This window comes from Giraffa tippelskirchi, chromosome 2 (assembly GCF_054371585.1).
Source record: "Giraffa tippelskirchi isolate mGirTip1 chromosome 2, T2T-mGirTip1v1.2.pri, whole genome shotgun sequence".
Taxonomy (NCBI): Eukaryota; Metazoa; Chordata; class Mammalia; order Artiodactyla; family Giraffidae; genus Giraffa; species Giraffa tippelskirchi.
The window spans coordinates 4,252,119-4,276,920 of NC_137276.1; the positions used below are offsets into that span (position 1 = coordinate 4,252,119).

Consider the following 24,802-nt stretch of genomic DNA (forward strand, 5'->3'; position numbering starts at 1 on the left):
TTGCCATGTTCCATGGAAGACACTGACCCGGCTCTGCCAGCACAGCCCACGGCGTGACTGTCCAGCTGCAAGCACCCCTCCCCCATAGCCTGTGCCACCAGGAGAGGAGGAAGAAAGTCCCTTGACTTGTCTTGAGCCCCACAAAGGCCAGCACAAACCAAGAACTTTCACTTGTGTCGACTAAAAAAAATGCATGCAACCTGAAAGTTGAGACTTAGGTTTTGTTGGGTGGGAACGTTAGGACTGGAGCCCGGGAGATGGTATCTCAGGTGACCCCAAGAGATCGGACTCCAAGGAGGCAGGGGAGGAGCCAGGCTGTATACAAGTTTGCAGCCGGGGCAGGTAATCTATTAAAAGTTTACTGTTAATTAAGAGAAAACTAAATCTCTCACATGAAGAGATTTAGCGATCTTCTATGTGTGAGAAGAGGCAAGCGTCTGGGCTTGCAGAAATCATTTCTTTCTTATGAATCTAACTATCTGGGGCCAATCCTGCTTGCTTTATTGTTCACATACTAATTCCTTGTTTCCCATAGGAGATGGTGGATGTGGTGGATGGGCACTTCTCCCACCCCTCCAGCTCCTCAGTGCTACCTGGCAAGAAGTAACTGATGGCAACCAAATAGCTGGCTTTGTTTCACCTGGGCTCAGAAATTTGCATTTGGAAAAGACTTGTTTAATGGTAGAGCATAGAGCAGAAGATATTTCATTTCACACTTGTTATCACAAGAGGCTTCCAGACAAACATTTAACCCTTAGGGCAGAGTCAATGCCCCCTTTTGTGCAGGAGAAAACTGGGCCCAGGAGTTTAAGCTGCTTCCAGACCCCGGAATAGAAGACCTGGAGTGCTCCCAGTTCTGCTATTCCTGACAACCAACCTTTTCCTGCTTCACCGTTCTGCTTTCTGGAAAACTGCTGCCATCTCTCATCTTCTTTCCAGGGCGGAGGGTGAGTCTTCCAGTGAATCTCCAAGGTCTGGCTACTCTGAAACCACCAGGGACTTGGACGGTCTGTTCTCTGCTCCCCAGCCTGCCCACGTGAGGGCTTTTCTAGAAGTCATCTCTACCCTTTGCTGGATTCATCTCATTCATCCGGTACATTGTTGAGCTGATGAATTGAGCTCCAAAGATGTCTCGTCTGTGTGTCTTCTTTGGGGACTGAGGCAGAACAGAGAAATTGGTTTTCTGGGTAACTGAGGTTTCTGGATAACATCAAGAACTTAAAAAAATTATAGCCATTTGTTTGGAAAACTTTAGAAAAGGTAGCATATGCGCCCCTACAAAGAACAACATAATTAAGCAGAGTATGAATGTCATTTAACTTCCCCTAATGACAAGGCCATAATTAGCACCATCAATTACGGTACTGAGCCCTGTTTTATGGGGTGCCCTCAGGAGGTGCTGATGTGTGTAGGGCCATTTGTCCCTGCACAAAATGACCCCATTCATTTTGTTTTCCTTATTCCTCTGGCTATTTTTTATTATTATTATTAATTTGTCTGGTGCCTCCCTCCTCCATACATGGCTAAGACTCCTTGATGCCATCACTGGGTCCTGATTGCTCTTACTTTAGCATTTTGTATCCTTACTGCTGCTCAGCCCAGGGCCTCCAGATCTCTCCATTGAGGGGAAGCACTTGGAATCCAGGCCAAAGTCCTGTGTAGAAGCCCTGTGTGGTCATCCCCACGGTCAAAGTTGTGTTGCAGATGTCTGAGATTGGTCTGAGATTCAGGTCTGTGCATGCAGGGGTGACACCAGGTTTTGGAGACTGGTCCCACTTGGAGCTGTGGCTGCTGCCACCATGGGCTGTCTCTCCATGGATTTGACCCAACAGTAACCAAAACCAGCAATGAAGAGATGGGTCCAGGGTACCAGCCACACAGTTATTTATTAGTATTGGCTACTTGTCCCCATGAAAATGGAGTTTCCCAGTTATGCCATGGAAGGTCATTAGCTTTCCAGCAAAGAGAGCTTACAAACTGTAAGCAGTTTCCACCTTTACTATTTAATATGAATTCTTATTATTTATGAGGAAGCAAAGATGAAGACAAACATGGAATCTAGGCTTCGGTGAATTCTGAGCGATTCATAGCTTCATAAAACAATAGCCATTTACAACTGCACAATTTTTCCCTTGAAGCAAATGAATATGTAACTATCCATTAATGTGCTGAGTTAAATACAGCAAATGCAAATCATGCTAATGATCATATTTACAAAATAAGTCGCCTTTATATGGAAATAATTACAACATGCTCTTAGCTCTCCAAGTGAAATCAGCTAAGTTTGAGACTCACATTTGATCTGACAATGGAAACAGATGATGGGAAATGGATACTGATCTGTGGGTACTTCTGATTTGCCCGCCCCTTTCATTTCAGTATCCTGCTGAAAATCCACAGGAAGATGAGGTCTTTGCTTCTTTAGGTTCCTTGGCTTGTGTTGCTCCTTTGGCAAGATGGCTACATTGGGAGGCATCGCTTTCAGCAGCAGAAGCTGTACTGAGTGTCCATTTGATGCTGAGGAGAAGATTGTTGTTGTTGTTATTCACTTGCTAAGTTGTGTCCAATTCTTTGTGACCCCATGGATTGCAGCACCCTAAGATTCCCTGTCCTTCACTATCTCCCAGAGCTTGCTCAAACTCACCTCCATCGTGTCGATGATGTCATCCAACGATCTCATCCTCTGTCATCCCCTTCTCCTCCCACCTTCAATCTTTCCCATCATCAGGGTCTTTTCCAATGAGTTGGCTCTTGGCATCAGGTGGACAAAGTATTGGAGCTTCAGCATCAGTCCTTCCAATGAATCTTCAGGGTTGATTTCCTTTAGCACTGATTGGTTTGATCTCCTTGTTGTCCAAGGGACTCTCAAGAGTCTTCTCCAGCACCACAATTCGAAAGCATCAATTCTTCGGTGCTCAACTTTCTTTATGGTCCAACTCTCACATCCACACGTGGCTACTGGAAAAACCATGTGGTTCAGTCATTAAGTTGTGTCCAACTCTTGTGACTCCATGGACTGTAGCCTGCTAGGCTCCTCTGTCAAGGGATTCTCCAGGCAAGAATACTGGATTGGGTTGTCATCCTTCTCCAGAGGATCTTCCCAACCCAGGAATCAAACCCAGTCTTCTGTGTTACAGACAGATTCTTTACTGACTGAGCTATGAAGGAAGCCCTCATGACGATATGGATATTTGTTGGTAAAGTGATATCTCTGCCAAGGTCTTTATCATTTTTTAAATACGATAATTGATTTATTTTTAATTTTTATTTTGTATTGTAATATATTTGATTAACAATGTGTTAGTTTCAAGTGTACGACAAAGTGCTATACATCTATCTATTCTTTTTCAAATTCTTTTCCCATTTAGGTTATTACAGAGTATTGAGCAGAGTTCCTTGTGCTATCAAACCACTCCAGTATTCTTGCCTAGAGAATCCCATGGATGGAGGAGCCTGGTAGGCTACAGTCCACGGGGTCGCAAAGAGTCGGACACGACTGAGCGACTTCCCTCCCTCCCTCCCTCCTTGTGCTATACAGTAGGTCCTTGCTGGTTATCTATTTTAAATGTAGCGGTGTGTACATGTCCATCCCCAACTCCCAATCTATCTCCCCTGCCACCCTTTCCACCTGGTAACTACAACTTTGTTTTCTATATCTGTGAGTCTGTTTCTGTTTTGTAAATAAGTTCATTTGTATCATATTTTAAGATTCTGCATAAAAGCAATATCATATATTTGTCTTTCTCTGCCTGACAATTCACTTGGCATGGTGATCTTGAAGTCCATCCATATTGCTGCAAATGGCATTACTTCATTCTTTTTTATGGCTGAGTAATGTTTCATTGTATAATATTCCATTATATAATATTCTATTATATATTTAATGATGTATATATATATATATATATCATATATATATATACACACATATATATATCTCAATTCAGTTCAGTTCAGTTCAGTAGCTCAGTCATGTCCAACTCTTTGTGACCCCATGAATCGCAGCACGCCAGGCCTCCCTGTCCATCACCAACTCCCAGAGTCTACCCAAACCCATGCCCATTGAGTCGGTGATGCTATCCAGCCATCTCATCCTCTGTCGTCTCCTTCTCCTCCTGCCCCCAATCCTTCCCAGCATCAGGGTCTTTTCAAATGAGTCAACTCTTTGCATGAGGTGGCCAAAATATTGGAGTTTCAGCTTCAACATCAGTCCTTCCAATGAACACCCAGGACTGATCTCCTTTAGGATGGACTGGTTGAATCTCCTTGCAGTCCAAGGGACTCTCAAGAGTCTTCTCCAGCACCACAGTTCAAAAGCATCATTTCTTCAGTGCTCAGCTTTCTTCACCGTCCAACTCTCACATCCATACATGACCACTGGAAAAACCATAGCCTTGACTAGACGGACCTTTGTTGGCAAAGTAATGTCTCTGCTTTCAAATATGCTATCTAGGTTGGTCATAACTTTCCTTCAATGGAGTAAGTGTCTTTTAATTTCATGGCTGCAATCACCATCTGCAGTGATTTTGGAGCCCCCCAAAATAAAGCCTGCCACTGTTTCCACTGTTTCCTCATCTATTTGCCATGAAGTGATGGGACCGGATGCCATGATCTTAGTTTTCTGAATGTTGAGCTTTAAGCCAACTTTTTCACTCTCCTCTTTCACTTTGAGTGGCGGCTGTGTGGGCACAGGAGGGCCGAGAGGAGCTACTCCATGTTCAAGGTAAGGAGGGGTGGCCGTGAGGAGATACCCCTTTTCCAAGGTAAGGAGCAGCAGCTGCGCTTTGCTGGAGCAGCTGTGAAGAGATACCCCACGTCCAAGGTAAGAGAAACCCAAGTAAGACGATAGGTGCTACGAGAGGGCATCAGAGGGCAGACACACTGAAACTATAATCACAGAAAACTAGCCAATCTGGTCACATGGGCCACAGCCTTGTCTAACTCAGTGAAGCTAAGCCATGCCATGTGGGGCCACCCAAGACGGACAGGTCATGGTGGAGACGTCTGACAGAATGTGGTCCACTGGAGAAGGGCATGGCAAACCACTTCAGCATTCTTGCCTTGAGAGCCCCATGAACAGTATATATGTATACACACCCATCTTCTTTATCCATCCCTTTGTCAGCGGACTTTTAGGTTGTGTCCATGTCTTGGCTAATGTAGCATCAGAATGCATGTATCCTTTTGAACCATGTTTTTCTCTGGACATATGCCCGGTCAGAGGATTGCAGGATCCTGTGGTAGCTCTAATTTTAGCTTTTTCAGGACCCTCCAAGCTCTTCTCCTTAGTGGCTGCACCAATTTGCATTCCCACCAAGAGTGGATTGGAGAATAGTCCAGACGGCCCTACGAGGTCCCCAGCATCTGCATTTCTTTTGGACCATATAGGCACATGCACACATATGCACACTCATAGGCACACCATGCGCACACACACACACTTCCATGCATTCACACATGGATCGTCCTCAGCTTTCTAAACGAGGAAGAAGAGGCCAATCTTCACCAGACTCCCCCCTCACACCACCCTACCAGCCACCCCTGGATTTTTCTCATCATTCTCACCTCGATGAGACCAAGTCAGGAGTCTAAATATAATTCTAAGTAACAGGACAGGGATTAAGCTCTCTGAAGAGGAGAAACAGTACTGGTGATGCAGGCTGCCCACACTCGTCCCCTGTGTGCGGGAAGGGCCGGTTAACAGGCCTCTGTGAGCTGCTCAGACAAGAATCAGGAAGTCAGGGCACAGCCAGACTGGTGGGTCAACAGGCTGTCACATGATGTCCTCAGTAAAACCACCTCTGATCATCCAAAACTAAACTGTCATCTTGCTATAGAAGGGAACAGGCAAGGTGCATTTACTAACATCAGCTGTGCTGTTGTTCATGGAAGAATTGGGGAAATTAGTAAATGGTTTGAAAATGAGACATTGTGATTATTTCAATGCAAACAGCAGAGCTCAGAACAACAGAAGCTGAAGAGTCATGAAGCAGCTTGTCTGTAATATCAGATGTGTCTTTCCTCTTCTTTAGAACAGCTGCAATAGAAGAGGAAACACACATCTAAACTTATTCAACCTTTAGCTTATGAAATATAAGGGAAGAAACATATTTACTGCCTTCAGAACCACAAGCCCATTACTTCTCGGGTGTCTACTCGGTTGTGCTAAGTTGTCTTTTATGCAGATAAGTCATCTTCAGTTAAATATTAAAGATTAATAAATATAATGCCCATAATAAATGGCATACACTAATTTAATTAAAAATAGATGGTGAGCTTTACAAATGGGGCATTACCGTAATGATGTAGAATGGACTTGTTATGCTAAAAATGTGCAGTCTTGAAAATATGCAATCTCCATGCACATTTCACCCTTATTGTGTCTCATTAAAATTTTAAAAATAGCTATTTTAATTGTCAAGCATTTGACAGACTGCTATAAAAACTTGACACTTAAGTTTCAATTTTACAATATGCATTTTAATGACTCCTTTCGCTGCATGTTTGGTTATACATAATCTAGTTTTTCAAAAAAAAATTAAAATGTCACTTTCCAATAGTTTTTAGAAAACAAGAGTTGGCTTGCTGCAGGGCTGCAGGAAAACATGTTTAAATCTTTACAAATAAATATGAAAATTAGAACTATATTTTATCTCTGCTGCAGCCTGTGGTTTAGTGGTTGATTTCAAAGCCTTCAAGGGGACCAGTGATGGGAGAAGCCCGTGGGAGCTGATGCTAGACCAGGGCGGTGGGGGCTGTCAGAGGATTTTAGCACCAGCTTTTTAAAAGATTTCCCATTCCCTCCACTTGGGATGCCAGACAAGGTGACAAATGTGACTCATAGTAGCCACTGCAAACAAATCTTCTAAAAAAATAAAAGGACACCTAGAAGCGCCTCCCTGAATGCCACGGCGAAAAATGTCTTACATTATCCGCAAAAGCTGTGAGAGTCCTTGAGGGCGTAAGCTCTCCTTGGTGTATTCTGGAAGGAAAATTAGGTGAGTCAGGGCTCTCCAAACACACAACCATTTAAAGAATCTGAGTTTCCTAAGCTCTCACCTGATAATGTCCTGGCTAACTATCTTTGTCAATCTAAGAGTTTGTTGTTGTTCAGTCGCTAAGTCATGGCCTGCTCTCTGCAACCCCATGGACTGCGGCGTACTAGGCTCCTCTGCTCTCCACTACCTCCCAGAGTTTGCTCGCACTCATGTCCATTGAGTTGGTGATGCTATCTAACCATCTCATCCTCTGTTGTCCCCTTTTCCTCCTGCTTTCAATCTTTCCCAGCATCAGGGTCTTTTCCAGTGAGTAGGCTCTTTGCATCAGGTGGCCAAAGTATTGGAACTTCAGCTTCAGCATCAGTCCTTCCAATGAATATTCAGAGTTGATTTCCTTTAGGATTGACTGGTTTGATCTCCTTGCAGTCCAAGGGACTCTCCAGAGTCTTCTCCAGCACCACAATTCAAAAGTTTCAGTTCTTCAGAGCTCAGACTTCTTTATGGTCCAACTCTCACACCTGTACATGATTACTGGAAAAACCCTAGCTTTGACTATACAGACCTTTGCTGGTCAAGTGATGTCTCTGCTTTTTAATGTGCTGTCTAGGTTTGTCACAGCTTTCCTTTCAAGGAACAAGCATCCTTTAATTTCATCTAAGGGTTACTTTGGATTAAAAAAAATATTTGGATAAGGGAAGGAGAAAAATATTATATTCATGTAGTCACATGGTTGATACTGATGAGAGTTTGATCAGCTTTCACGGGGCCCCTGCCTTCAGCTAAACTTCACAGCAACCCAGAGTCGTTGGATATTTGTATCCCTTCTCTATGGATGGCAATTCTGTGCTCACAGAGATGGAGCGTGTCACTCAAGAACAACCACAACTAATGAGTAACAGAATCTGAGTGGAACCAGACCCTCTGACAGTCATGGTCTAGGACCTTCCAGCTAGGTGAGCTTCTGAAGGTCTGAGGGTGTGGTTGGTTGTGCTTTAAAACCAAGATAAGCTGTTTCCATGGGTCAAGTCTATAAGCCTGTTCATCAAGGTTCTCAGCTGCTTGTGAATGGTTAACAAGCTGGTAAGGAGCTTCATTTTCCTTCCTGTCTCCTTCCCACACCGCTTTCCAAGCAAAATGACAGACCCCTACCTAAAGAACCACTGTTAAAGACCCAGTTTCTTTCAGAACTCAGGGTAGACTCGTTGCTGGGACCACAGCCCTATCCCAGGAGCTGTTGCTTTGAGTCACTGGCCATATGCTGGCTTTCATGCCCTTCCTGCTCTTTTGTGCAGACCAGTCATAAAGGCTTCTCTGAAAGAAAGCCTCATCTTATCTCTGCAGACAGTGACTGCAGCCATGAAATTAAAGGACGCCTGCTCCTTGAAGAAAAGCTATGACAAACCTAGGCAGCATATTAAAAAGCAGAGACATCACATGGCTGACAAAGGTCCATATAGTCAAAGCTGTAGTTTGCAGCAGTCATGTACAAATGTGAGAGTTGGACCATAAAGAAGGCTGAGAGCCAGAGAATTGATGCTTTTAAACTGTGGTGCTAGAGGAGTCGCTTGAGAGTCTCTTGGACAGCAAGGAGAGCAAACCAATCAGTCCTAAAGGAAATCAACCCTGAATATTCATTGGAAGGACTGATGCTGAAGCTCCAATACTTTGACCACAATATTTTTCAATGAGTCAGGGAAGAGCTGACTCATTGGAAAATACCCTTATGCTGGGAAAGATTGAAGGCAGGAGGAGAAGGGGGTCAGAGAAAGAGCTGGATGGATGGCATCACTGACTCAATGGGAAAAGCAAACTCTGCAAGATAGTGAAGGACCGGGAAGCCTGGCATGCTGCAGTCCATGAGGCAGCAAAGAGACAATGACAACCCCTGCATGGGTGTCTCCTGCTTGCAGCTGGACAAGGAGAGGATCTTTGGTGAAATAACAGTGAAAGGAAACCTGGGTCACATCAAGGAACTCAAATCAGTTCTGAACAATTCCCTACAGGCCACTGTTCAGGGAGTCTGACCCGAACCCAGAGCAGATCAGGGCTGGCCAGTGCTGTCCTAGAGACGCTGGGAGCTCAGTGCAGGGGCCGCCTCTAGGGGTCCTGGCTCGGGGTGTATCATTCCACGTCTAAGCAGACATTGACAGACGGCGCCAAACAGCAGCTTGCTGTGCTTCTGGCCACAAGTGGGAAGCAGACAAGATCCAGCATCATCACCCTGCTTCTTTTGTTTGGGGCTATGACAGCGTTATTCTTGCATATAGAAAGTATAGTAAGTCTGTCACAGAGCCAAGACTGTTCCCCGGGCAAGGAGTGGGTACCACGCTATACCACATATTTTAAAAAGACTCTTTCAATCTTGCCATGATGTTCTGAAGCCCAGGGACTGCTCAGCACAATGAATTCAACCACTGCCCTGCTCCAGCCTCAGAAGGCTATTCCACCAGGCAACCCAGAGATCCCAGGAGAAGAGAAGATGTTGTCAGAAGCTCAACTTAAATGCTCAAGAATGCAGTCAAGGCCACTCTAAGTTTCACGTCACCCAAGGTGCCAGGACCTTTCCCCTTGTGCTTGCTTTCCTTTCACATGGATGCTTGCTGCCTCCTCTCTTAGCTCTCTCCAGAAATGTCCCACCCTGGGGAGTCTTTTCCTGAGCCACATCAGGCCAGAGTCCTCCATTATGCCTAAAGGCATTATTAAAGTGCTCATCTTAGGGGTGATAGATTGATAGGTATGTACAGAGATCAATAGACACACACACACACACACACACACACACACACACACACACACACACACACACACACACACACACACACACACACACATATACAAGAGTGACTGTTAAGTTGCCCAGACACTTAGTCAAATATTACTCTGAGTGTGTCTGTGAGGATGTTTCTGGATGAGATTAACATTTGAACTGGTAGGTCTAGTAAAGTCTTTGCTATTCTGGGTGGGACTCATCCAACCCATGAAAGAAAAGTGAAAATGTTAGTTGCTCAGTCATGTCTGACCCTTTTCGACCCCATGGACTGTAGTTGCTAGGTTCCTTTGTCCATGCAAGAATACTGGAGTGGGTTGCCATGCCCTCCTCCAGGGGATCTTCCTGACCCAGGGATCAAACCCACATCTCTTAAATCTCCCACATTGCAGTTGGATTCTTTATCATCTGAGCCACCAGATAAGCCCTATCCAACCCACAGGTTTTGTCCTTATTAGAACAAAAAGGCAGAGTAAGAGCAAACCCATTCTCTGCCTGACGGTCTTACAGCTGGGACACTTGTCCTCTCCTACCTTTGGCCTTGGACTCGAACTGGAACTTGGACATCTGAGTCTCTGCTGGTTCGCAGCACTTCACACTCAGTGTGGAACCACACCACTGTCTCCCCTGGGTCTACAGCTTTCCAACCGCAAATCCTGCAACTTTTTCCATCTCTGTAACTGCATGAGCCCATTACTTCTCATTCCGTCTTGATGAATAATGTGCAAATTTTATAAACTGTACTTTAACAGTTAATGTCGTTTTTGTCTTCCATGTGCTGGATTCTGGTTTTCAAATTTGTATGGTTCCCATAACAGGCCAGAACTTCCCTGGTGACTCTATGGTAACGCTTCTGCCTGCAATGCAGAAGACCATCTATAATGCAGGAGATGCAGGTTCAATTCCTGGGTCAGGAAGATCCCCTGGAGAAGGAAATGGCAACTCACTCTTATACACTTGCCTGGGAAGTCTCATGGACAGAGGAGCCTGGAGCCTGGAGTCCATGGAGTTACAAAAAAGTGGGACAGGACTTGGCAACTAAACCGCCACCACCACAGGCTTCTCAGGTGGTGCTAGTGGTAAAGAACCTACCTGCCATTGCAGGAGACATAAGAAATGCGTGTTTGATCCCTGGGTTGGGAAGATCCTCTGGAGGAGGGCACGGCAACCCATTCCAGTGTTCTTGCCTGGAGAATTCCTTGGACAGAGGAGCCTGGTGGGCTACAATCCACAGTGTCATGAAGAGTCGGATACGACTGAAGCAACTGAGCACATCAATCACAGGCCATGGGAAGAGCCTCTCTAGGACCCTACAGCGAAGTGGGTCTTCCTGGCCATCCCTGTCTGTATTCCCCGTGCTTCCTGTGGCCACGTGTTTCTTCAATGTGGTTGCAATTGTCTACACCATCCCAAGCAATGTATGAAAGCATCCTTCACTCTGCTCCCCAGCACTTGGTACCAGGACTTGGTGTTGACAGGCCGATGGGTGGGAAGACTATTATCTCACTGTTTCCATTTGTATACCCCACGTTCTAGCCGAACCTTTCTCACAGGCGTATGTATTCATGATTTATATTTCCTTGCTATGAATTACCTCTTGAGACCACTTGCCCATTTTACTATTGAATTGTTTGTATTTTGTAATTGATTTCCTAATTCTCTAAAAATTCTGTATATATAGAATTCTAATATATATAGAATATCTAAAAATTCTCTAAAATTTCTAACGTACATTACAAGTGCCTCCTCCTAGCTTAGCTTTTATTTCCTTCATTGTAAAGCACCCTTTCCCTTCAAAAAATCAGGCAGATGCATTGGCCATTGTTGTCTTTATGGCCTAGTTTTCATACCTTGTTTAAGAAACACTTCCCTGCTCCAGAGTCATGAAAATATGTTCCAAGTGTTTCTAAAAGTAATAAAGTTTTGATTTTTATGTCTGAGTCTTTACTTCCGGTAGAATTTACTTTTCTGTGTGCATAAGGTAGGGGTCTAATTTCATTTTTCTTTCCCCTGGAAATAATCAGTTGACACAGCTCCATGATGTGCTAGGCACTTTTACTAATTTTCAGCTTATCAGATTCCACAATTGACCACACTAGCACTTTCTCACAATTATTTGAGAAGACTTGCTATCTTTGAGATATGGGATTTTTCCATCTATGAACACATAATATTTCATTTTCATGCCTTCCAGTAAGTTTTATCATTTTCTTCATCAAGGTTATGTTTTCGGTTTCTACCAGTTTTCTCACTCTCTCTAAGCCTTTCATTTCAAATCTTTCTAAAATTACAGAAAAACTGAAAAAAAAATTAGTACAATGTAAACTCACAGTCTCCACCCATATTCGCAAATAATCCATATTTTATCACGTACACATTTAAGGAACAGTCAGAAAGGAAACTGGAGAAATCATGACACATTATCCCCAAAATATCTACATTTATTTCCTATAAAAGAAAAGCTTTCACAAAGTCACAGTGATATTATCATAATTGAGACATTGAAACTGATTAAATATTGCCTGATACATAATTCACATTTAAATTTCTCCGTCATCCAAAATATGTTCTCCATCTTGGGTCCAGTCAGGTATTATTTGTTGAGTTTGGGGTAATGTAGCAACTAACCCATTCCAAACTATAACATTGTTTTATCACTGAACGTCCCACAATCAAGGATTAGTTCCTCGTGATTAATTAAAATTGTTGGCAGGAAAATGACACAGCAAGGCAGCCTGTCCCAATATTAGTGATGCCAAGTTTGATCACTTGCTTAAGTTAGTTTTTCTGATTCTCTTTCTTAGAGCTTTGTCCTATTTCTAATTAAGAAGCAATCTGTGTGGTGATTTTGAAACCATATGACTGCACACTTCTACCCAGTCATTTTGGCATCAGTTTATGATCCTTGTCTGAATGAGTTGCACTAAGAGTTTGCAGAATAGTCTGTTTCATTTTAAGATGCTTTATGCTTTTCTTAGCTGGCCATCATCTGTACAGGAGAGCTTCCCCACTACTGACAAGTAAGGTTTTTTTCTTATCACTATGGACACATGAGTTTCCTTTTTGACCCAAGTGTTACAATCCATTACCATCTTCACTTTTAAAAAATAAGTAAAGATGGTACTTTCTGTAAAGTAAAAAAATGGTACTTTTTGTGACCTCCAAACTGACCCATATTTGGACAGTTTTAAACCTAAGCTCTCTCCCACGTCCTTCTGATCTGTTTGAATAATTTTTGAGCGTTCCTATGATCTTTGACAGCATACCATTCTAGTCTCTTCTTGTACCTTTGTTAACCATCCATTTCTCAGAATTGGAAATTTTTCAAAGAAGACAAGTTCATTTTAGTAAGGAAACGTATTTAATCCATAAGATTTTTTTACTTTTTTGTTCTGTTGACTTCACTATAATTTTTGTGCTATCAATAAATTGTATTCTTGAAAATTACATTCTTGGTTGCTTATTGCTGGTATGTAGGAAAGAACCGATTTATGTGTATTGATCTTATATCTACTAAACTTGCCAAGCTCTTTATTCATTCTAATGATGTGTCTGTAGATCTTCTTGACTCATATTGTTTTTCTTTTGCTTCATTGTATTAGTTGCAACGTTTATTAGAAATTATAACGGTGGCATATTTATCTTGTTCATGACATTACAAGAATGCTTCTCATGGTTAGCTATTAATCATGATGTTTGCTATATAATTTTGATAGATGCCATTTTCTAGTTACATACCTTTTTTGGGGTTACCATTTTGATAAAATATCATCATCATTAGTTTTTATCAAAATTTTACTCTACATTTATTGAAATTGTTATGTTTTCTTTCTTTTTACTCTGTTATTATAGGGAAAGATACAAATCAGCTTCTTATTGTCAAAACAATTTTAAAAGGATATGGAGTAATCTGCATGATATGTATTCTTTTAAGATATCAAAACTAGATTCGTATTTCATTCTTGGAAATAATTATATCAATTTAATCAGACTGCATCTCAGGGTCAATCTTCTGTAATCAAGAAAATTAGAACAGAAATATTCTAAAAATAGAAAGCCTTTGTAACTAGGCATCAAGAAGATGAAACTCAATTCAGATAATAAAGAAGAAAACTTCAAAATATATAAGTTTACAAACTATGTTAATAATTATTTCTTTTGTTTAATCTCAGAAACTTAGCTTAGAAATCACATATTAAACCACAGAAATCCTCTCCACACCCCTATCCTCACCCCCAAAAAACCTAGAAGACAGGACAAAAAAGGTGAAACAACAGTTTTCTGACATTGGACGACAGGCATCTCAGAACTGTGACCCCTAGGAGAAAAGAAACAGGGGATCCCCACAATCACCTTGAATTCCTCCCTCAAGGCCCTTTTTAATTTGGTGTAGAAAGGGGGATACCAAACAGGACACAGTGGGTCTGTAAGTTGAGGAGACAGAGATGAGAGTTTCATGAGGCCGAGACAGTGGGGAAATTGGGGACTCCAGAACTCTGCAGGGAGTTTGCATGTGCTGTGGCTCCATGAGATAGATAAGGGGGTAGATAGATGATAGAGAGATAGATGGATAGGTGATAGAGAGATGGATGACAGAGAGATAGAGATGATAGATGATAGAGAGATAGATGGATGATAGATGGGTGGATGACAGATGATGGAGAGACAAATGGATAGGTGATAGATAGAGAGATGGATGATAGAGAGATAGAGAGAGAGATGATAGATGATAGATGATAGAGAGACAGATGATAGATGATGGATAGATAGATGATAGAGAGATAGGTGAAAGAGAGATAGATAGGTGATAGATAGATGGATAGATAGACAGATGATTGATAGATAGATTATAGATAGATAGATAGATAGATAGATGGGAAAGACTAGAGATCTCTCCAAGAAAATTAGAGATACCAAAGGAACATTTCATGCAAAGATGGGCACAATAAAGGACAGAAATGGTATGGACCTAACAGAAGCAGAAGATATTAAAAGAGGTGGCAAGAATCACAGAAGAACTATACAAAAAAGATCTTCACGATCCAGATAATCACGATGGTGTGATCACTCACCTAGAGCCAGACATCCTGGAATGTGAAGTCAAGTGGGCCTTAGGAAGCATAACTATGAACAAAGCTAGTGGAAGTGATGGAATTCCAGTTGAGCTATTTCAAATCCTAAAAGATGATGCTGTGAAAGTGCTGCACTCAACATGCCAGCAAATTTGGAAAACTCAGCAGTGGCCACAGGACTGGAAAAGGTCGGTTTTCATTCCAATCTCAAAGAAAGGGAATGCCAAAGAATGCTCAAACTACTGCACAATTGCACTCATCTCACACGCTAGCAAAGAAATGGTCAAAATTCTCCAAGCCAGGCTTCAACAGCATGTGAACTGTGAACTTCCAGATGTTCAAGCTGGATTTAGAAAAGGCAGAGGAACCAGAGATGAAGTTGCCAACATCCATCGGATCATCGAAAAAGCAAGGGAATTCCAGAAAAACATCTACTTCTGCTTTATTGACTATGCCGAAGCCTTTCACTGTGTGGATCACAATAAATTGTGGAAAATTCTGAAAGAGATGGGAATACCAGACCATGTAACCTGCCTCCTGAGAAACCTGTATGCCGGTCAGGAAACAACAGTTAGCACTGGACATGGAACAACAGACTGGTTCCAAATTGAGAAAGGAGTACATTAAGGCTATATATTGTCACCCTGCTTATTTATCTTATATGCAGAGTACATCATGAGAAATGCTGGGCTGGATGAAGCACAAACTGGAATCAAGATTACTGGGAGAAATATCAATAACCTCAGATATGCAGATGACACCACCCTTATGGCAGAAAGTGAAGAAGAACTAAAGAGCTTCTTGATGAAAGTGAAAGAGGGGAGTGAAAAAGTTGGCTTAAAACTCAACATTCAGAAAACTAAGATCATGGCATCTGCTCCCACCACTTCATTGCAAATAGATGGGGAAATGGTGGAAACAGTGACAGACTTTATTTGGGGGGGCTCCAAAATCACTGCAGGTGGTGAGTGCAGCAATGAAATTAAAAGACACTCCTTGGAAGAAAAGGCATGACCAACCTAGAAAGCATATTAAAAAGCAGAGACATGACTTTGCCAATAAAGGTCCGTCTAGTCAAAGCTATGCTTTTTCCAGTGGTCATGTATGGATGTGAGAGTTGGACTATAAAGAAAGCTGAGTGCCCAAGAATTGATGCTTTTGAACTGTGGTGTTGAAGAAGACTCTTGAGAGTCCCTTGGATGGCAAGGAGATCCAACCAGTCCATCCTAAAATAAATCAGTCCTGAATATTCGTTGGAAGGACTGATACTGAAGCTGAAACTCCAGTACTTTGGCCACCTGATGGGAAGAACTGACTCATTGGAAAAGACCCTGATGGTGGGAAATATTGAAGGCGGGAGAAAAAGGGGACGACAGAGGATGAGATGGTTGGATGGCATCACCAACTCGATGGACATGAGTTTGGGTAAACTCTGGGAGCTGGCAATGGACAGGGAAGCCTGGCATGCTGCAGTCCATGGGGTCGCAAAGAGTCAGACACGACTGAGCGACTGAACTGAACTGGACTGAGATAGATATATGATTGATAGATAGATAGATGATAAATCGATAGCTAGATGATACATGGATAGATGATAGATAGATATAGATGGATAGATACATGATAGATAATTGATAGATATATAGATGAAAAATAGATTATAGATAGGTAGATAGATGATCAATAGATGATAGATAGATAGATAGATAGATGATCGATAGATAAATTCCACAATGCCAGTCAAAGACTGACTGAGAAGCCATAAGCTAAACTCTGCCCAGAGCTCATGCTTGCCCAGGAGATGTTAGTGCTCTAATGATCCAGATTAGAGGGTCCTCACTGAACACTCAGCATATTCAGAAAACACTCCAGAAGTGTCACACCCTGGTAGCAAAGATAAACAAGAAGAGATTCTGAAATAACTTTGATAAAGTTTAAAAACATGCAGTAGTGCCTCTCTGTGGTTTAACTAGCATTTCTCTATGACTAATGGTGCTGAAATACTTTTTGGCATTTGTGTATATATATAATTTAGTGAAAATTTTTTGCTTATTTGAAAAATTGGATTGTTTTCCTTATCACTGAGTTTCGACCATTCTTAGTATATTCTGGATATAAGGACATTATAAAGTATAGGATTTCAAATGTTTTTTTCCAATCTGTGACCCATTTTTCCATTCTATTTTGAAGAGCTGATGCTCTTAATAATCACTAAGTCTAACTTATCTGTTATCTATTTACTTATTTATCAAATACATACCTAGGTAATCTTTCCCTAACCCAAAGATGTTTTGTTATGTCATCTTCGAGAATTTTCACAGCTTTCGAGTTTACATCTATACCTCTGAGCCCTTTTGGGTTAATTTTTGTATATGCGTGACAGAGAGACCACAGTTCACTCCAAACTGGTATTTCGTGCCTTCTCATTTTTAGCCAAGGAGTAATAAACTTTATTATTTATTTATTTGTATTATTTTTCAAAGAACCAGCTTGTAGCTTTGCTGTTTCTCTCAATTATACCTCTGCCTCTTATTTCATAACTTCTATCTTTAAATGTATTATTTGTTTCCTTCTATATTCTATTTCTTTAGCTGGACATTTGACAGCTCATGTTCAGGTTATCTTCTTTTCTCATACATTAAGTTAAAGCTGTGAATTTCCTTCCAATCATGGCTTTAGATGTATCCCTCAGGCTTTGATATGTAGATCTCATTATTGTTTAGTTTGAAATATTTCCTAATTTCTACTGTAATTTTTTTTTCTGACTTACCAGCAGTTTAAAAGTGTTTTTCTCAATTTGCCAAACCCTTGGGGTTTCTTCTAGTCAGAGAACATTCTCTGTCTGAATTTAATCAGCTGAAATTTATTGACTTACTTTACTGCCCTCTATATAAATTTTAAATGTTCCTTGATTGCTTGAAAAAAATATGCATTTTGTAGTTGTTTGGGGCAAAGTCCTTGGCAGTCCCTGGACTTCAGGTTTTACCCTGAGTCTGTTGAGAGCTGCTAGTTTGAACTGACAATCACCTCTAGGGAAAAAGAACTCGAAGGCCAACTCATCTCGCAAGAATTCTGCTTGCTCTCTTGCTCTCTCTCCTTCTCCTCTTTCTCTCGTCTTCCTTGTGTTAAGGTTTGCATGTCTTCCCTCTGTACAAAATACATGTGCTCAAACACACACATACACACACACCCCTTTTCTGCATGTGGCTGTCTCCCTCTGGTCTTGCAGGATTCATCTCACATGCATCTCCTCTTGCAGAGTGAAGCCCTCTTCACGACTCCATCTAAAGCTGTTCCCCCCACCCAGTTATTCTCTCCCTACTGGATTCTTTCTAGGCACTTACCACAACTTGTGTTCCTTTCTTTGCTGGTATGCCAATCCCCCCTGCAACTTCCCCACCAAAGCACAAGCCCCGTTTGCCCACTGCTGGTCTGGTACCTAAATCAGTGCTTGTGGACAGGTCATCTCCCTTCAGGCACTTGTTCAATGTCATAGAGACTTTTTTTACCCAGTGTCCACACTGTCCCCTTCCTCCTGTAACTGCTAACTTCCCCTGCATTTTACCGGGGACCTGGCCTCCCCACTGCAGACTGCATTCACTCCCCTGCTTGGCTTGCATGAGGTGTGGGGCATGGCTACGTGGTAGCAGTGGAGCAGGGTGGTGGGGGCTTCCCGATGACAGTTTTCTGGGGACACTGCTTGTTTGCCACCCGCTCCTCTACTCCTTCCTGAGGCCCGGGATGGACCTGGTGGGGATTCAGTTCACACCTCAGGCTTCATGGCACAGCACCGTCTCCCCACTTCAGGGCACCCAAGGCTTGGCTGTGCCTTGTGAGAGAGTAATGCTCTCCTGCTTATCTGAGCCAGGAAACTGCAGGGCCTCCTCCTTAGAGCCTAATCTCCTAGGTGAACTTTGAGTGATGGATAAAGGAAGGTAAGACCTTTGTCATCATCTGTTCTGGCTGTAGAGTAGTAACTCTCAAACAGGGACATGTGACGATGCCATTTGGCACTTTCTGGATGTATTTGGTTGTCATAACTTGGGGGCTGGGGGCTCCCACCAGCATATCACGTATAGAGTCCATCGATGTGGTGAAGCTACAACGCACAGAACAGCCCTCTCCTGCGAAGAGCCCTCCAGCCCCGGATGACAGAGTGTCGGGTTGAGAAGCCCTGCTGGAGAGAAATGGTCATCTCACACCTATTGCTGGAAAGGCAGGCATTTTCAGTGCTGCCTTTATGACGGGCTGTTCCCTTAGCAGTCAACACCGTTCTTGCCAATGACCTCCTGGAGATAGGAGGTTACTCTTTTCTCTCTGAAGCCCCCAAAGTAGCACCAGGACTTGGCAGAGAGCTGGTGCATAATAAATGGTAGGCTCTCGTACCTTTAAACCTGTGAGTCTCTGCCATGATTATTCTTCCCCACCGTCTGCACCCAGCCAACTCCTCGCTATCAGCAAGAGCCCACCCTGATGGGTCTCCAGCCCTGTTGTGGGTTATTAAGTGCCTCTCCTCAACATTTCCAGAGCCTTCTGTATGTTCTGTCATCGTAGTCTTGGTCATAGAGTTTTGGAATTGTGTTTGCTCAAGCAAGATAGGGACCAAGACATATCATTATCCTGTCAAATCAGTCCAGACATGCATATTATGATTGTAAAAGAATATATCAAGAAAGAAACGACAGTTTCTGTTTGTCTTGCTCGTGGATATTAGTGTATTTACTTCTAGCCCAAGGCAGCACAGCCGGCTGCATCACACTTCCTTTTTGTCAGGTAAGGCTGCTCTTTGAATATTCGCCAACTTTGAAGATTGTCTGGCATATGAAGGGGAGTTTGGAAATGGAATGAAATAAGGGGTCTCTTTGGCTAGTGGAGAATTAAAGGATCCAGGAGCCATAAGAGACAGTCAGCTGTCTTTGTAGAAGGACTTGACCCACTGATCCAGGGAGCCTGGGGATTATAGGGAGCCTACATTTACTGTTGAAGAATCACGCATCTTTGGGATTTCCCTAGTGGTGCAGTGGATAAGAATCTGCCTGCCAGTGCAGGGAACATGGGTTTGATCCCTGGCCTGGAAAGATCCCCCATGCGGTGAACGACTAAGCCTGTGCACTACAAAAACCGAAGCCCATGTGCCCCAGAGGCCATGCTCTGCAATGAGAGAAGCCACTGCAATGAGAGGCCTGTGCACCAACGCCAGACAGTTGTCCTCATTTTCCACAACCAGAGAAAGCCTGCACGCAGCCACAAAGACCCAGCACAGGCAAAATAAATAAACTCACGTTACAAGAGACCCGGGTTCAATCCCTGGGTTGGGAAGATCCCCTGGAGAAGGGAAAGGCTATCCACTCCAGGATTCTGGCCTGGAGAATTCCATGGACTGTATAGTCCAAGGGGTCGCAAAGATGTGAACACAACCGAGTGACTTTCACTTCACATTAAAAGAATCAGGTGTCTTTGTGACCTCACTTGGAAATTTGGGTGACATCAGCAAGTCTGGCAGAACTAAAACTGACTCAGATTACAACAGATGCTTTCCCATTCCTTTCAACAGACACAGCACAGCTCCTAGTAACTCTCTTTTCCTTAAATACTGAGAATAATGACATTAAGTCAAGGACATCTAGTTTTCAAATAAATACACAAGACTAAAAGCACAAGGTCCCATTAGGCGAGCATTGAGGATACAGTGGCTGGTGTGTAACACGACATAGGTGACTCTTCTTAAGTCCCAATCACTTTTTGGTGAGCTGGCGCGGTGCTGGGTGCTGACAACCAGAGCCGTGGGAACTCTGACTCCGCACATCAGCAGCAAGGGGGACCTTCCCCGGGTCAGCCTGGTGTGTTAGTTGTCTTCGGACTTCTCCAAACACCTAACATGCTAGAGGGGTCTCATCACAAAGAGTCCTCTGGAGGAGATGCTGAGGTCAGAATTTCCCATCCTCCACGCATCATCTGCCAGTGAGTGTGTTATCAAAATATGAGGCGGCCCCTTCAAATACATTCTAAACACTGTTAATGTATTTCCACATGTCACCATCTGACAGCTCCACCGTCCTCAACTTTGCCACCAGGGAAATTTACATGCATTTGAATTCACTGGGCCAAGCACGCCTCCCTACCCTGACAGCCCATTTAGCGCTGTGATAAGTTAATCTGTGTGGTGTTTGATAGATTTCTGTCTTCTACCCAAAACAGAGTTTGTGACCATGATTCAGGAACAAAATGTGCAAAACAGCACTGTCCCAGCCTCCAGTGACTGCAGAAGTTGGACCCCTTGGCAATGCCCGACTCGGTTCCACCAGCCAGGTCCCAGCAGTGGGTGACCTCCCTCTGCTTGTCTTGTTATCTGGATTGCAGCCTTCTTCGCCTTTAAAAAAATAATCTACGTGTTTTTCATCTTTTACAGGTTATTTGTATGTGAACCATTTTTAAAGTCTTAAACTGGCTACAACATTGCTTCTGTTTTATGTTTTGGTTTTGGGCCACGAGACATGTGGGCTCCCCAACCAGGGATTGAACCCACACCTGTTGCTTTATAAGGCAAAGTCTCAACCACTGGACCACCAGGGAAGTCCCTACATCTTCCCTCAATTAGTCAACAGTACCATTGGTCAACCAAAGTGTCCACAGGCAATGAGATTTTAAAGAATTAAATTTTCTGCCATTTATTTCATGCCAATCAATTCCGTACTACCAAATCCTCTGATTTATTGGTCATTGCATTCATTCCTAGGGCCGCAGTACCATCTTAACCATAACCAGCAAGTCTTGAAAAAAAGATATGTCCTCTCGCGGCCTGGAGACCGGAAGTCCAAAAATCAAGGTATCAGCAGCACTGGTTCCTCCTGGAGCTCAGAAACCACCTCAAGCCTCTCTCCTGGCTTCTTGGGGTTGCGGGCATCCATCACGTTCCTGGGCATCATTCCAGTCTCTGCCGGTCTTCAGGTGCCTCTCCTCCCTCTCTCCTTTTTATCAGTTTTCCAGCCTTTCTTTAATGCCAAACAAACTGACAATTCATGAGGCTGATGGGGAATCATAGCGCCTGGAGACCTTCTGCCCGACTGCCTGCAGCCCACCCAGCCCTGAGCTCTGGATGGACGTGCCCAGTGGCTTTAGCCCAGACACCTGGCTGGCTCAGGAGCAAAGATCAGAAGGGAGCAGGATGCGGCCAGTGCAGAGCCCCCAGAAGACTTGAGGTGGGCTCTGCAACAGTGACGAGTTTGTGAGCAAGTCTTCTAACTTCTAGCAGGAGCTTTGTTTCAAAAGACAAATTGAGGGCAGGAAGAAAAGGGGGCCACTGGATGAGATGGTTGGATGTCATCACTGACTCAATGGACATGAGTTTGAGCAAATTCCAGGAGATAGTGAAGGACAGGGAAGCCTGGCATGCTGCAGTCCATGGGGTTGCAAAGAGTCGGACACGACTTAGCGACTGAACAACAATAGTGACGGGTCTACAGAGGTGCCTGGAAGCCTGCAGAGGACAGATCTGGCCAGCTTAGAACTGCTGTGGTTCTCTGTGGCACAAGAGATGCATGTTTGATCCCTGGGTCAGGAAGATCCCCTAGAGAAGGAAATGGTAACCCAATCCAGTATTCTTTCCTGGGAAATCCCATGGATAAGGAAGTCTGGAGGGCCACAGTCCATGGGGTCACAAAGAATTGGACAGGACTGAAGTGACTACGCACATGCTCTGACAGCATCATACCTTCCAGATTTTTCTACCAAGTGGCTGAGTTTAGACTTTTTCAAGGCAGAGTTTATTTCTTCAGGAAGTCAAGCCCCCCACCCAGAGCAGCTGTGTGGGGCTCAGGGGCACCCAGAAGAAGCCCTGATAGTCAATTAGGGGAGGGGATTCCACCCCAGACCCCAGGACAGCCCCTTCTGGATGCTCCAGTGCCTGCTCGAGATGTGCAAAGTTGAACTGCCGCTCAAGAAATCAGGATATGCAGAGACACCTAGAGAGTTGGCCACAACCCTTAGAAATACAAGCAGGGTTGCCAGATTGAACCACAACAAACACAGAGAAAAGACAAGACGTGAGTTCAGTGTGTGTGCCTGTGGAAAGAACAGCGTGCTTGGCCATCTGCCACCAATTCGATCGCCTCCAGGGGCCCACGAGGGGCAGAAAAGGTGAGACAGGCCGAGGCGGGTGTGCACCTTCCCGGGGTGGCCGACACCTGTGCTCTAACCTGGGAATTCAGACCCCGTGGAGCAAACTGTCGACTGCTCAGAAGAAGCCAGAAATCTAGATCTAGTGCGTGAACATTCTGAACATCTAACGTTACTAACGATAGCAAAAGTTTCTAAAAATAGTACGCATTGTGTGCACAGGCCAGAGGTGATCGCAGCCGGCTTCTCCTTGACCGTCTGTTCTCTTGACCACACGCCGCACACGGAGCAGGCCTGGCCCCCATCTTCCACCAGAGAAGGCCCCCGACACCACCCAGCCCGGCCGAGCCCCATGAGCTCCATCCTCTCAACACCACCACCTGCCACCCCCTTCTCGCCTCCCAGGATGCCAAGAGCCAAGAGGCCGTCGGACAAGACAGATCTCTGAGCCGTTTGTAAGCACAGACATGTGGGGGAGGGGGGACTGGCGAGAACAGATGTGACCTGGATACAGATCTTTCAGCCAAGACCCCTGAACCCCAGTCCCGGGGGCCCCCCGCTGTGCACACCTGTGGCTCGTTGACGGTGTAGAGATGAGAAATTCGGAGGCAACGGAACACCCCGCGAATGCACACGAGCGACCCACGCAAAGGTGTTTAGCACAGGTGTTTCTGTAATCGCGATGCATTTGGAGGCGTCCTGGCGTGCAGTGGCCCTCAACAGTGACACCTCCACCTGCCGGGGGAGGCTGGCGGGCAGGTCTCGGTCCACGCGGGTGACGGGTGATGAGACGAGACGCCAGACGCCCCGGTGCGCTCCCTCGAATGTCACCTTTGGGGACTCTTGTGGGCCAAATAGCACTTACACGTGGCTCAGCCTGCAGCCGGCTGTGCTCCCCTTTGGGTTCCAGCGGGTCTGCGAGTGGCGGCTGCAACTTTCCCGGCACCACAGCAGCCACGGCAGCAGACAAGGGAGCTAGAGATAAGTGATCAAACCTGCACTGGAGCCGGGGTGAACCTGGGAGACTTGAAAGGAGATCAGTCCAGTGAGCTGTCAGCCAGCAACAAGGGCCCCGGGGCGGGGAGTTCAGAGGCCTGCATCGGTCTGGCCTCAGATGTGGGCATCCGGGACCAGGGGCTCGGACATGAATGGGCAGGCCGGTGGGCTGAGCAGCCAGGATGGAGCGGGGGAGGCGAAGAGAAGGAGGCCGCAGGATGCGGGCGGGAGGCCCCTCCCTGAAGCTCAGAGAGGAGGTCCGGCTTCTCCCCACTCCAGCAGCAGGCCGGCCTCCCACCCTGCAAGTGCCCAGAGCCGGCGAGCCGGGCACGGGCCGCGGGCCGTGGGGTGGGAGCCGTGCAAGCACCTGACTCCCCAGGTACTCAGAGGCAGTTTCTGAGCGCGTGCTCAGCTGCTCAGTCGTGTCCAGCTGTTTGCAACCCCGTGGACTGTAGCCTGCAGGCTCCTCTGTCCATGGGATTCTCCAGGCACGAGTACTGGAGGGCTATGTCCCACGTCCCCCGTGCCCAATGCCTTTGCACCTGGTGAGTGCCAGCAGCTGCGGGGGGCACCTGCCTTTCAGAATGCCATGTGGCACTTCTTCCATTTTTCAGGGGTTTTCAATGTTATTTTTCCTTCACCCCTTGGTGGATCTTGTTCTTCTGAGAGTCCAAGGCAATCACCGCATACTCCACATACAGGATCAAAGCAAGTGTTTTCCTAGCAACAGGAGCCTAGGGGCCAGGAGCCACCTTCCCTGGGGGGATGGGAGCCTGGCCTGGGGTTCCACTGGGGCGTTAAGGCCACTCGCCTCCTGGGAAACAATCTGGGATGCCCCAGGCCTCTTGGTGCCA

The 24,802-nt window shown here is 44.8% G+C and overlaps 1 long non-coding RNA gene across 1 annotated transcript; it reads right to left on the reverse strand.

Annotated features, from left to right (window-relative positions):
• Positions 1–659: 659 nt before the first annotated feature.
• On the reverse strand, positions 660–20,268 carry LOC145533114 (uncharacterized). Its single transcript, XR_014073866.1, has 2 exons — positions 20,120–20,268; positions 660–1,156 (listed from the first exon to the last, which is right to left on the reverse strand). It is a non-coding gene; the product is annotated as an uncharacterized LOC145533114 (long non-coding RNA).
• Positions 20,269–24,802: the final 4,534 nt, after the last annotated feature.